Source organism: Macrobrachium rosenbergii, chromosome 31 (genome assembly GCF_040412425.1).
Source record: "Macrobrachium rosenbergii isolate ZJJX-2024 chromosome 31, ASM4041242v1, whole genome shotgun sequence".
In the NCBI taxonomy this organism is placed as follows: domain Eukaryota; kingdom Metazoa; phylum Arthropoda; class Malacostraca; order Decapoda; family Palaemonidae; genus Macrobrachium; species Macrobrachium rosenbergii.
Genome location: NC_089771.1, coordinates 11,286,111 through 11,300,686, shown reverse-complemented (window position 1 = coordinate 11,300,686; position 14,576 = coordinate 11,286,111).

The window sequence follows — 14,576 nt, the reverse complement described above, 5'->3', positions numbered from 1 at the left end:
AAAAAAAAATCTCTTTAGTTTTGTAGACAATTTATTTAGCTTTCATTTGCTTTTATGTTTCATTGAGATAGGTGAATTCGTTACGTCTGAGTTTCCATTTAAAGGTCGACAACTTTAGTTTTGAGATATCGGCCTCCAAAGTTTTATGATGACATTTTTTGCTTGTCTGTGCTTTTATTTGCTTGTTGTCTCACACTTTGAGGTTTTTATGACAAATTTTATATGTTATATCATATTGGTGTTATCTGTGATTATTATTTTATGTATATTGAATTATATTTTATATATTTAGGCTCCTGGTCCCCCCTCTTTCCTCTCTCTTGGGTGCCTCCCTCTTCATGAGGTCGTTTCTTCCTTTTCTCTTATGGAACGTAGATGTTGTTTAAATTTTCTTGATCTCGGCATGGTTTCTTCTGAACAAAGAAGTATTGCAAAGCCAAGAGAAATACAAAAAACTGACTTGCAAAGTAATGCAAGTGCGCTGAATGTAAAGTGTGTCAAAACACAGGCGAGGTTGGGCACCGCGATGTTTTCATTCGTTGAGAGCTGAGCTGCCACTGATTGCCCAAGTGGGTACACTCCTTCACCCAACAGGGCCTATACCCAACAGGGCCTATACCCAATTGCGTAGGATATAATTGCCATATACCGCATTTAGATATTCTTCTTTGATAGCTAAGTTGAAATTACTACAGATATGCTGAAGTTATCATTACATTATACGAAAAATTTAATTTTCTCAGTGATAGTAGGGTTACGGTTTTGGCTTATAACTCAAAACTATTGGGAATTTTTAAATAAAATTTTCTGAGAATATAGTCAAGAGGTGTAAGAGAACGTATGTGAAATATCAGGAAAAATTTGGATTCTTCGATTTTTTCGTCAAACACTCCCCTTAATCTTAGAGTGACCCCACTACCTTATCATAAGTTTAGACAATACAGATTCTATAGAAGTGGTCTGTGACCGGGTAATACCCGGATAGTGTGTAAAAAGCAACAAATTAAATATTTCTGTGTCAGTGGATTCGCGTTCAGAGGATGGTGATACAGATGGTTATGAGCCTTTTCTGGCAATAGATCTTGGTGATAGTGTTGTTATTAAGCAAAACAGCGTTATGATAGGTGAGTGTACAGAGGAAATTTGTAATATCAAAGGCAAGGGGTTAAAAGGAAAGTCTAATAGTGTGAATAGAAAGAGAAAAAACTCATTATTATGGCGATTATAGTGACAGTGACACCTCAGATGACGAGTAAGTGCATCCAAATAATAATAATAATAATAATAATAATAATAATAATAATAATAATAATAATAATAATAATATAGAATGCGATAATCCTTCCCCTTGTGCCACTGGCAGACCCATACGTTTGGCAAACATGCCACCTCCCATCAGTGTTGAAACCAGTGCTAGTGCCCCAACTAGCTGTGGTTCTCAACCTATGGAACCTTCAAATGATGAAACTGAACACTCGACACAGCAGGAAAATAGAAGAAGATGGTTTATAGTCCGAAAAAAATGAGCTGTCAATATTGCTAAACTGTAAAAAAAAAAAAAAAAAAAAAAAAAAACTTGTCTGTTCTACCAAAGCTTTGTTAAGAAAGCTAGCGCCAATAAAAAAAATATGTCAGGCAAGAAGGTCGGCATCCCTTTTGAAGTGCAAGAATGAGTGTTTTTTTTCCAGAATGAGGATGGAGTGATTAGTGTGATCTTCAAGACATACTGGGTAGTGGGTAGGGAACCCATCAGAAGGAAGCGATCTAAGGCTGGGGAAAACAGGAGGTAGACATTGAGCTACTCTGACACCTTCAAGAAAAAGGAAATAGCAAACTTCATTCCTGCAGTAACCGATATGAGGACCCAAAAGGTGCTATGGAAAAAGTTGCCTGAGGGAGGACCGAAGAGACACGAATCCCAACACCAGGAAAGAAACAAGTTTTTTTTTTTTACAGCGTGTTTGTGAACATAAAAAAAACTTCTGCTAGTTTTATTTCAGCCACTACAGCCGTAAACACACCCAGAAGGAGCTATATTTTAGTCTGACCTCAGCGTCAGGGCACCGTACAAAAAATACTTAAATTGGATGGATGTCAGCCAGCCTGATGCCGCCCTGTGAAGTTAAAATATTGCAAGATTTTCAGTAGCCATTATACTATCGGTTTTCAACCACTGAACGAGGGTGTCTGCAGCATCTGTGAGTGGCTAATGAAAGCTTTTGTTGATGGGAGGCTGGCTGGGACAGATGTCTTGCACTTTGAACAAGAACCAAATCACGTAATGAAAAAACTCCTTGGCCTCCAATGTTATGAAGACAGCCAAACACTGTGGCGACGATTGGGTCCAGTTGCCATGGGCTTAAAAAGCAGACCTTGCCATAGTCTGAGTCTGTCTTTTGGAGTAGTTTTATCATCATTGCCAGCCTCACCCTTACGCCTTGTTGACAGTCCTGCCTGTCCATGGGTTAATGCAATTAGCTACTCCACAAAAAACAATAAACATGACTAGAACTTTTCAAACTTTGGTGAGTAAAATTGTTTTTGTTCATTATTAAATTTTTTCTTGACTATTCATCCACTAAATATCATTTTATATGCATTAAACACCATTATCTCTATCATTATGTGTTATTCACATTGTGCTAGGATTATTACTAACATACTCGATAGTAATTAACTATGTGCGTGACTTCAGTTTTTGAAAAATTTTCGAGATAATTTGCTATTGACCTAATCATTATCGTCTTCATTAATCACTATTCATATGTTTGTTATGATTACAGTTAACATATTCCATGACATGTTTGTAAATGTATATTGATGTTTATTAATTATGTGACAATAGTTTTGGAAATTTTAGGAACTTTTTGAAAAAGACAAATATTTTTTTAAGGAGGTTGAGTTTAAGTGATTTTCTTCTTTCTATTATCTTACAATATTGTAAAATAACATAAGGTAACAATACAAATAATATAATTCACATTTTCTGCTGTTAAAACATAAAACACATTTTTGCACATACGTCAAAAACTAATGAACATTTTTTAAATTGTTATATAGGTATAATGTACATGGAATTAGCTTCAGTTTGATAGCGTGTAACGTCATGGTGTCATAAATACAATGTTAATGCGAATTGAAATTCACTGATTTGTAACTGTGATTTATTTATTAATTAATTTCATTATGGCACAAAGCATGTTTCTCGAGTAACGGAACAAATGTAGTTCAGTTAGGCAATCATGAGTTTATGTAATGATTGCTTAAAACTGTGTTTTTCTAGGTGTCAGTTTACTTCCGTAAATGTTGGCCATAACTAAGTTTTCAAAAAGTCAAACATATCGTCACATGTAGACCTATAGCTATGGTATACTTACAGTAATACAAATTGTTGAATTAATTTTCGCCTTTCACATTACTATGAATGAACATAAATTATTATAATAAATTAGACTTATTTTACGTGGCAAAGAACCAACTGGTTACTTTAGCAACGGGACCTGCAGCTTATTGTGGAATTCGAACCGCATTATAGCGAGAAATGAATTTCTATCACCTGAAATGAACTCGGGCCTAGTGAGTGCTAGCCCACAACTCTACCGACTCTCCCAACGAGGAGCTATTAAGGAAGATTGAAACTGGAAATATATTAGACAGAGGTTTTCATTGCAGATACATGCAGGTGGTAGTCAGTTTAATTTGATGGGTTGAATACATTTCGAATGAACGATGGATTGATCTAGTTAGGGAAAATTAAGGATATATTTGTTTTTATACTTGTAGGCTATAATTAATTTTGTCCATTATGCTTACGATTTTGTGTTTGTACATCAAATGTTTATATATTTTACTTACATAATGTTTTTATGTTTATATATTTTAATTATATTAAATTTAAATATTTATATATTTTGCTAGCATTAAAAACCTTAAATAGTTTAGTACAGTATGATTTAATCATATGCACCTGTTTAGGAATACTGGTTGACTGTAAGCAATTCAACTTGTCTTTATTTTAAAGTAAATTAATGTGATGTTTGCAGACGCAGAGACCTCAATAAAACATGCCCTGTTGCTGAATTACCCAGAGACCTTCGGAGTAGAAGGGGAAAAGAATTGAGGAGACAGAGGAAAAATCGGCGAGATCTCTGTTCAAGGGACGAACAGGAAATGAAACTTACACCCTACTCTGACTTGTTCAGAATAAATATAGCATTCAAAATCGTAAAGTGGTCGTAAAGCCTAAACAGTTTCAAACGTACTAACCTAATCATAGCCTAAATTTTATGCTACGACACCCAGGTTACTTCAACGATATTATTCTAACTCACAATCAAAACCATATTGCGTTGTGTATATTATCCAAGACATAAATGGTGCAAAATTAATGTTAGTTCGAATGGCGCATTCGATATTCATTGGTTATCGGGCACGTAAATAAAATGATATGAGCCTTCTCAGAGCTCTGCCCCTTTCCCTTAACCCATAATGCGCCGGTGTAGTCCACGCCTGTGTCATTAAAAGGTTGCTTACCTTGCACCCTGAACTCAGGCAATGGAGGAACAATATTGGGTCTATATGGCCTCCCCTGCATTCTCCTACAAATAACACAATGGTTTAATATACTCTTAGTTAGTTGCCTTATCTGTGGGATCCAGAACTCCTGCCAGATACTCGCCACAGTTGCATTTACACCCATATGAGCATTAGCATCATGATGTTCTTTAATAATTGCCTGAGTAACATAGCAACTCTTTGGCAGTAGTATAGAAAATTTAACAGCTTTTGGTAACTGTGCGTGTTCTAGTCTACCCTTACGCCTTATTGCCCCATTGTCCAGGTAAAGATTCAACTGGTGTATGAGAACTAGTTTTGGTTTTCTTACCCCCTTCATCAAACTCTCATATTCCTCTTGGAAAAATTCCTTTTGCATAAGGGCAATAGTTGTGGTAAATTGGCATTTGCCTTAATGACCTGTTTGAATGTTTATCTGCATTCTGTTGTTAGTAATGGTTGTTTTCTGTCCGTGTTGTATTTGTTTACTTTTGACAGTCCCAGTGTATCTTACTCTGTTGACTGCTGTAACTCTCTGTGGCAGGATCTTAGCTGAATAAAGCCTTGAAGATGCCTTGAGGTTTTCATTACAATTTATTCAGCTAAGACAACTTGCATATTCGGCTGCAGAATGGAACGCGCTCTTCGGCCAGAACGTCTCGATATTCTACCTACGTCCCCAGATGCTGCTCGAGTTTTCAAGCATTGGCTGTTCATCTTTTCCCGATACAAAATGCTACTGAAGGAACTAACGACGTTTATCTTGGTATGCTTGCAAATGCATTATCGCCTGAGAACTTTGAGCTTATATCTGATTGCTCTGCTTACGATGACGCCATCGCAAAACTGAATAAAGTTTTTCATACAGCCTGCGAACGAAATTGTTTCTCGACATCGTCTTGCCACTCGTCGACAGATGTCAGGAGAAGCAATAGACAAGTATTTACGTGCTCTGCACAAACTTAGCGTTGACTGCAACTTCAAGGACGTTTCTTCAGAGGTATATAGAGATGAAAGTATTCGTGATGCTTTTATTGCTGGGATTTCCTCTCAACATATTCGCACGAGATTACTTGAAAATAAAACGCTTACGTTATCTGCTGCTGCTGACCAAGCCAGAGCTCTGGAACTCGCTTTCAAGGATTCGCAGTCTTATGGAATTCCTTCCGACGAATGTATTCCTGCAGCCGCCGTCAAAACTAGGCCTGAATATGATGATCATGCCCCTGTTTGTGAAAAGGCCGACAGGTCCGATGCTCCAGATGATGATTTAGTTGCTTTGACTCTACAAGAGAAATGTTTCCTCTGCGGGTACAGGCGTCATCCTAGAAAAAAGTGCCCTGCAAAGGAAGTTAATTGTCGAAAATGCAACAAACTTGGACATTTTGCTAAGGTGTGTTTAAGTAAATCAAAACCTACTTCTGCCGCCTCTTCGTTCACCGCTGCTCTTGCTTCTGTTCCATCTACACTGAATCATTCCGTTTTCCCCATTTTTATGCGTGGAACCAAAGTAAATGCCCTAATTGACACTGGAAGTTCAGAAAATTTCATTAGTGATAATATTCTGAAAAAAATATGAAATTACCTGCGACTCCTTATTCAGGAACTATCTCAATGGCTGCTTCTCATTATGTGTCGCCTATTAGTGGCTCTTGCAATGTTGACATTGTAGTCAATGGACGTGAGTATTCCAGTGTCAAATTTCTTGTGCTACCTGGACTTTGTGCGAATGTAATTCTTGGAATCCTTTTCTTAATAAGCATTCTAGTGTGACTGTGTCATACGGCGGCACTCGACCTAAACTTGAATTATCTGCATTAGGTACGTTGTCAATCACGCCCCAAAGAGTATTCCGTAATCTTTCTCCTGATTGCCATCCTATTGCTGTGAAATCTAGAAGATATAGTGCTTCGGATGCAGAGTTTATAGGACAGAAATCGATCGTCTTCTTGAAGAGGGTGTAATTGAACATAGTACATCGCCATGGCGTGCTCAAGTGGTGGTTGTTCACAACAGAATAAGAGACGTATGGTTGTCGATTATTTGGAGACTATTAATAAATTCACCTACCTGGATGCATATCCTCTTCCTAACATAGACGACCTAGTCAATGAAATAGACAAGTACAAAGTGTTTAGTTCTGTGGATTTAAAGAGTGCTATCATCTGGTCCCATTACAGAGGAAGATCGACCTTATACTGCCTTTGAAGCTGACAGCGGCCTCTATCAGTTTACTAGGCTGTGTTTTGGTCTCACCAACGGAGTGGCAGCTTTTCAGAGGATTATTAATGATATCATTAGAACGAATGGTCTAGGGGTGTTTATGCTTATCTTGACGACGTCCGTTGTTTGTGGCAATATTCAAGAAGAACCACGACGAAAACCTTAGAAGGTTTATGGAAGCTGCTCGTCGTTATAACATGATACTGAATGAAGCTAAGTGTGTTCTGTCCTCTCACTCTATACGTATACTTGGCTGAAATTAGTCATAATGAGCTGCGACCTGATCCTTCACGTCTAGAGGCCCTGATGAACATGCCTGTTCCGCAGACTAAAGTCGCTGCAACGATTGACAGGCCTCTTTGCTTATTACTCTCGCTGGATTCCTCGTTTTCTGAAATGATTCGCCCTCTCGTCAATGCCTTTCTTCCACTCTCTCCAGAAGCTGTTGGTGCTATCAGTAATTTGAAGGATGCCATATCTTCGTCTGTCAAAGCTGCTGTAGACGAAAATTTGCCCTTTACTGTTGAAACCGATGCTTCTGACTTTGCCATTGGAGCTACTTTAAACCAGGATGGACGTCAAGTGGCCTTTATCTCGAGATCCCTCACCAGTGCCGAACAGAGACACTGCAGTGTTGAGAAGGAAGCATGCAATTATCGAATCTGTAAGGAAATGGCGCCATTATCTGACTGGAAAGCACTTCACACTGGTAACCGATCAAAAGTCTGTTTCTTTCATGTTTGATGGCAAGCATAAAGGGAAAATAAAAAATGAAAAATTTCTGCGATGGAAAGTAGAACTTATGCCCTATTCGTTTTGATGTCCAGCATCGGCTGGTAGGTTGAATGCTGCAGCAGATGCTTTATCACGAAACTTGTGCTCGGCTATTCTTACTCAACAGTTATATCAACTGCACGAGAGTCTCTGTCACCCAGGAGTTACTAGGTTTATGCATTTCATCAAAGCTCGAAATTTTCCCCTATTCTTTGGAGGAGGTCAAAGGGTAATATCATCTTGTCAACCTGCAGCAAGTGCAAACCTAGTTTTTATCGTGCCCCACCGGTTCAACTGATACAAGCCATGAAACCATTTGATCGTTTAAATGTTGATTTCAAAGGTCCACTATCCCCCTTCACATGCTGGCAATCGCTACATACTGATAATTGTTGACGAATACAGTAGATTTCCTTTCGCCTTTCCTTGCAAGGATATGACGGCCGCTTACCATTATTTCATGTCTCACTAAGCTGTTCTCGACTTTTGGTCTGCCCAACTATGTGCACTCGATAGAGGAGCATCATTTATGTCCTCTGAACTCAAATCGTTCTTCCTAAAACATGGCGTCGCAACAAGTCATTCTACACCCTATCATCAACTGGTAATGCCCAATGTGAGCGTTTTGTTGGGGACCGTATGGAAATCCTTTGATGCTTGCCTTGAAGTCTCGTGATTTACCGCCAACTGCTTGGGAAATGGTTCTTGATGATGCATTGCATTCGATTCGCACTCTGCTTTCCACTGCTACTGGTGAAACCCTCATGAGAGAATGTTCATCTTTCAGCAAAAGACCTCCTCCGGAATGAGTCTTCCCACTTGGTTGTGCGAATCGGGAACTGTTCTTCTGAGAAGACACGTGCCTAGAAAGGAAGATCCTCGTTGAAGAAGTTCAGCTACTAGAAGCCAACCCTTCACATGCACATGTTAGATTTGAGGACGGACGTGAGGATACTGTGGCTATCAGTGATTTAGCTCGATGTCCTCGCGCTGTGCCACCTCCACCATGGACCGGCAAGACACAGCTTGAGGATGAGGTTGAATCTGTCAATAAAGAAGATGCTTCTGAAACGCAGAATCTTGAACGGTCTATCTGTGATGATGTTACAAATTCTAATAATGATGATAAGTTGTCTGTTGCCCCTAGACGTTCTCAACGATACGTCGTCCTGTAGATCGTCTGACCTATAACTAATTGTACTTGTAAAAATGTAGTTCTATGACTGTATTTTTGTAAGATGACGCTTATGGTATTTATATAAAAATATTTATATTTAATAAGGTATAACAATGTTATTAAAGCCGGGGTGAATGTGGTAAATTGGCATTTGCCTAATGACCTGTTTGAATGTTTATCTGCATTCTGTTGTTAGTAATGGTTGTTTTCTCTGTCCGTGTTGTATTTGTTTACTTTTGACAGTCCCAGTGTATCTTACTCTGTTGGCTGCTGTAACTCTCTGTGCGGGATCTTAGCTGAATAAAGCCTTGAAGATGCCTTGAGGTTTTCATTACAATAGTCTTATTCTTTGTCTCTTGGAGTTCTCCCAAAGTCAATTCACCATGTCTCTTCATACTGGTTGAACTCCTACAATTATTAAAAAATTTTAGGATCCATGCTGTGGTCCTATAAACCTTTTTAACCTTGCTGAATCTTTCCCAACTCAGCAAGTGAGTATCACTATTCAGGTTGTCCCCTACAGTACTGACCAAAATGTTCTCTTCCCTACCCTGCACAAGTGATCCACCAACCCATGACCTATCTATTGGCCACAAGGAATTTTTTAACCAAGGGGGTCCCTCCCACCAGAAAGAACTATCCAAGATAATTTCTGTCCTTTTCCCACGTGTTAACCAATCACTGAGATTATCATCCGTAGGCATATAGCACACAACTGCCTCTGGAATTAAAGAGTTTATTTCCTGTACTCTATTTTTCACGAATACAGGGAGAACACTTTTTGATACTAGCCAACTTGGGGCAACTTTACTGTCCGTCCAAATGAACAGTTCAACAAACCCATCCTTCTCAAAAGATTCTTTAATAAATTTGGCCATTCTTGCTGCTAGCAACAATGCCATCAACTCAAGTTTTGGAACAGTTAATTCTTCAATGGGTCTACTCTTGCCTTTGCCACCATTAAATAAGAGTTTTCACTCTTAACTCTATAGGCTACACAACCATATGCTAACTCACTGGCATCACAAAATATGTGTAAGAAGTACCCGTCTCTTAGGCTAGTATTCTTAGGAAAGGAAATATCAAGACATTTTTCCAAGTCTTCGGATAACTCAATCCATTGTTTCTGTAATGGATCTGGGTGTTGTTTACCCAACCCAGTTGTTGCTTCGACAAATTATGCAGGTATATCCTTGCCTTAATAGTAACAGGTAGAAGTACTCCCAATGGATTGTAAATCTGTGCAACAGTTCTTAACACTTTTCTCTTAGTCTGGCTGGACTTATTTATCTTAGTAGGATGTAATGTCAAGGTATCTTTCTCTTTGTCCCAGTTCAGACCTAAGACCTTAGTTGTTTGTTATCTGGCACTAATCCCAGATGCCCGGCAATAGTTTGCAATGAGTCATTATTACTCGTCCATTCCTTCAGATGTAAATGTGCCTGTGCAAACATCTTATTTGTTTCAAAGAAAAAATTACCAGTCCATCATCATCATTGCTGGTGAACTGCAAGTAATCTACATATAGTCCTTTTTTTATCCTTTCTACGTCACCTTCTATCATAGATAGATGTTTCTTAACCATTGCATTCAGCAAAAAGGGGAGAACATGTAGCTGCAAATAAAACAACTCGAAACTTATACACCAAGAGTTTACCGTTACGGTCTGTTGGATCTTCCAACCATAAAATCTAGTATAGTTTTTATCTTCTTCCTTAAGTTGCACCATTAAAAATGCCTTCTATATGTTACTAATGCAGGCAAATGATTTTGTTTTGAACTGCAGTAGAACTTTGAGTTGGTCAGCTGTTATATGTGGTCTTGTCCACAAACAATCGTTCAAGCTTAACCCACTGTTCCTCTGTCTGACCAAACAGTCAAATACTATCCTAATAGGGGTTGTTACACTGTCCTTTTTAACACCATGGTGTGCCAAGAAATGAGTTTTCCTCAGTTTTAAAATATTCCACTCTCTCTATGAATCTCCTATCCTCCTGATCCTTCAGGATTTTCTGGTAGTGTTCTGGATACTGGGTGTCCTTCCGAAACTTGACACACTGTTGCTTTAATCTGATCAAAGTCAACCCAAAGTTGGAAGTTAATCTCTTTTTATTGCCGTTCCAAGGCAATGCCACAACATACTGTTTGTCAGTTTCAGAATAGGTTACAGTACTCTCAAAGTTCTCAAATACTTTCCATTCCTATTCCATTATCTCACTGCAGTCAAGATCTTCCCTTGAATCCTTTAAATGAGTAGCCCCTTCAGGCATAGTTAGGTCATCGGTTTCCACTGCCAGTTTTAAAATGTAAACATGAGTCCTTGGTAGGAGAAGAATCTATAGACGATTGTTTCTCTACAGGTAGATCAAAATCTTTATCAGCCAAGCTGATTTTCGTTCTACACAACGACCTGGTGGTCTTCTTAACGTCGAATTTCTTTGTATATTCTGGTAACTCGTCTACCACTATACAATCCATATTTATTAATCTACACTGGTGAGGTACAGCGATGTTCACCATTTCATACTCCTTAACTGGTGCAGAGGTTAAGTAACCTCTCAATGATATATTTTCAACTCCCTTGCTCTTATAGTGGAGTCCCTCAACAGCAGATTTCTTTATAAATGATCTCTCAGCACAGTTATCCAACAACCCCCTCTTTCACACAATGTGTCCTCTTTTATCCTTTAGGGTTATTTTGTCTGTAGGTAAGATAGACTTCCTAGTCCGCATATTTCCCTCTCCTGTGTCTGTCAGAGAGAGTGCTCCAACTTGCACTACACCTACCTTGGACTTACTTGGTTGGTTTCGTTTACATATAGCACTATGATGTCTAACAATGCAGACATTGTTACAACCTTACCTGTCACAGTCGGAACTGAAATTTTATTGGATGCCCATATGAAAAACGGGCCCAGAGTTCCAAGTCGTTTTATTTTTCCTCCTCTGGTTACATGGGATTTACAATGTGTCCATATATGATTGCCTCTGCAAAGTGCACATCCTCTAACCTGGTTTACCTTGTCTTTGGTTGTATTTTCTTTAGACTTTAAAAAAAATTTTTTTGGTCTCACAGATTGCCCTTGTTCCAACTGCAAAAGCAAATACTGTTGTTAATGTATTAGCTTTTACTGGTTCAGCCTGTGGAAAAGCCCTCAAATTGTGTATTTCTTCAAGATATTTTTCAAAGGTGTCAAATTTAAGCCAATCTTCTCCACACCTCCATTTTATTATTTCACTTACACTACTAGATAGTTTAGTGTAGAGCAAGATGGTAAACATTCACTCATTTCCAGATGTTCACTTTCTAATGATCTTATGCAGCATTCAAATTGTGTTCTGAAACCTTGTAGCGATTCTGCATCTGCATTAGGAGTCTCAGTTTGGAAGAGTTTTCTAACTAAACACTACTTGATTTTGTCTTTTCTGCCATAGGTTCTTTTAACAAGTTCACTGTTTGCAAATATTTATCACCTTCTAATTTAAAACCAGATATCAGTTGCTGAAGCTCACCTTCCAGTAGGCCCTTCAAATAGGAAAACTTCTGTATTTTCTCAAACTCAGTTTGTTGGTGTACTGAAACTTCATAAAGTTCCCCAAATGAATTCCATTCCGATACATCCCCATTGAAATATCTGAGGTGCAATTTAGGTTACTTTACACTAACTTTAACAGGCAATAACACTGCACTAGGTTCACCCTTACAGCTAGAAGACTCGTGATGGAGGAATTTAGTCTATGAATTTCATTGCCTACCTTTGGACTATATTCAGCTTGATTCATAATTTGGTCAGATTGTCCTCCAGAATCCGTTAGCTCTAATATTTCATTATCCAGTTCCTGGATTTTCTACAAATATTCCTTCAAGTAGTCTTTTAATGAAGAATTACTATTGATATCACCAGTACCAATAGTGGTTTCAACTTTTTGACGAGTTAGTTATCACAGACTTAAAACGCCCCCATCTCCTCTTTAATTTGTCTATGTCAGACATCTTAGCCTATAATTTACCAACACCACCATATATAAGTTCTTAATACTAAAAAGGTTTACAAACTGCCAGCTCCAAAAATATATATATTTACTGCACTAGCAAATATATTTAGAAGTTGGCCACACCTCTTCAATTGTAGATCACTACCGGTTATATACATGTGCCTTTGACTACACGCATACATATGTATAATGCACAACATAGGGTTTTATTTCAAATTAAATTTCACATAAGTATCTCATCTATTTCAGGCTAGGCTAACACGTGACTAATTCTAAAATGGCTGCCACCGTCAGCCAGTCACGTTTTCATCCTTGTCGTCAAGTAACGCAACAATCCTTAAAATTTCATAAACACTAACTATACAGATCACTGTATAACAACCAATCACTATGATCCTGGTAACGGCTCCAATTTATTCCGACTCGTTCAAAATAAATATAGCATTTCAAATCATAAAGTGATCGCATATATTAAATGGTTTGAAATGTATTAACCTAATCGTAGCCTAAGTTTTATAATACGACACCCAGGTTACTTCAAGTATATTATTCTAACTCACAATCAAAACCAAATGTGTTGTATATTGTCCAAGACATAAATGGTACAAACTTTCTGTTGGTTCAAATGGCGCATTCTATATTCTTAGTCTGAACTGAGATTAGGATTAACGTGAGCAAAATCTTTACTTTGTAACCGTCATCCAAAGCACACTCCAAGAAATTCTCCTTACATTTAGATATGCATATCTCCTAAAGGAAAATCTCCCTAAATGAACTTTAAGATGAAAAGAATACTTCAGTGGATTTGAAGGCACCGACAACTATGGCTGAATTTCCTGAGTCCTTCCTAGATACAGCTACACTGCACCGGAGCTGTAAAGAGACTGGCTCTCATGACAGTCTTTGACCAACACCAAACATTTGATTAACAACCAAACCAACAAACGACCGATGACCAGTACTTAAGCACTATTACATGTATACTTACAATTAAATACATGAACCAGCCAAACACAATGCTTTTCACAACAAAACATAATATCCTTCCTCTACATAATATGCATTTCCACTTTATGTAAATTGAGGAAGAATACATAAAGCTATACCACAACTTGCGGATTAGTACAATATCTCACGTCAAAGTTTCGACAGCCCTCCCAGAACATGTTCATTAACCTATCAGGCTATCCCGTTTGGGAGAGTAGAAGGATTAAGAGGCTGAAGAAGGTACTAGTTGTGGTGTGTACTTAGTTTTGCGAACATTTAATATTTCTTATACAGCTTAAAAAAAAGAATAATGATATATAATAAGATACTGAGAACGGAAGTTGAATAAAGACACCAAATAAAGTTGAAAATTACACAAACAGTGCTTCATAGCCCTCTATAGATACAGTGAATAAAAAATTAACAGATGAATAATGTAATTATTTTGGTGACAAAAAATTACTGGGTTTTCCATATTTTCATGAAATAGTCTTCTAATTCTGCATTTATTACTATTATTTTGATAAAATAAAACCTCCTTTTAGGTATCTGAACTACTAAAAATGCCACCACCACCGCTTAACCACTAGCAATAAAAACCACTACAATAATAATAATAATAATAATAATAATAATAATAATAATAATAATAATAATAATAATAATAATAATAATAATAATAATAATAATAATAATAATAATTATAATAATAATAATAATAATAATAATAATATTAATTAATAATAATAATAATAATAATTATTATTATTATTATTATTATTATTTTTATTATTCCCATGAAAAAAGTACTGCTGAAGATGGATGCTGAGCACCAACTCAAGAAAGGAGGCAATAGGATTAACAA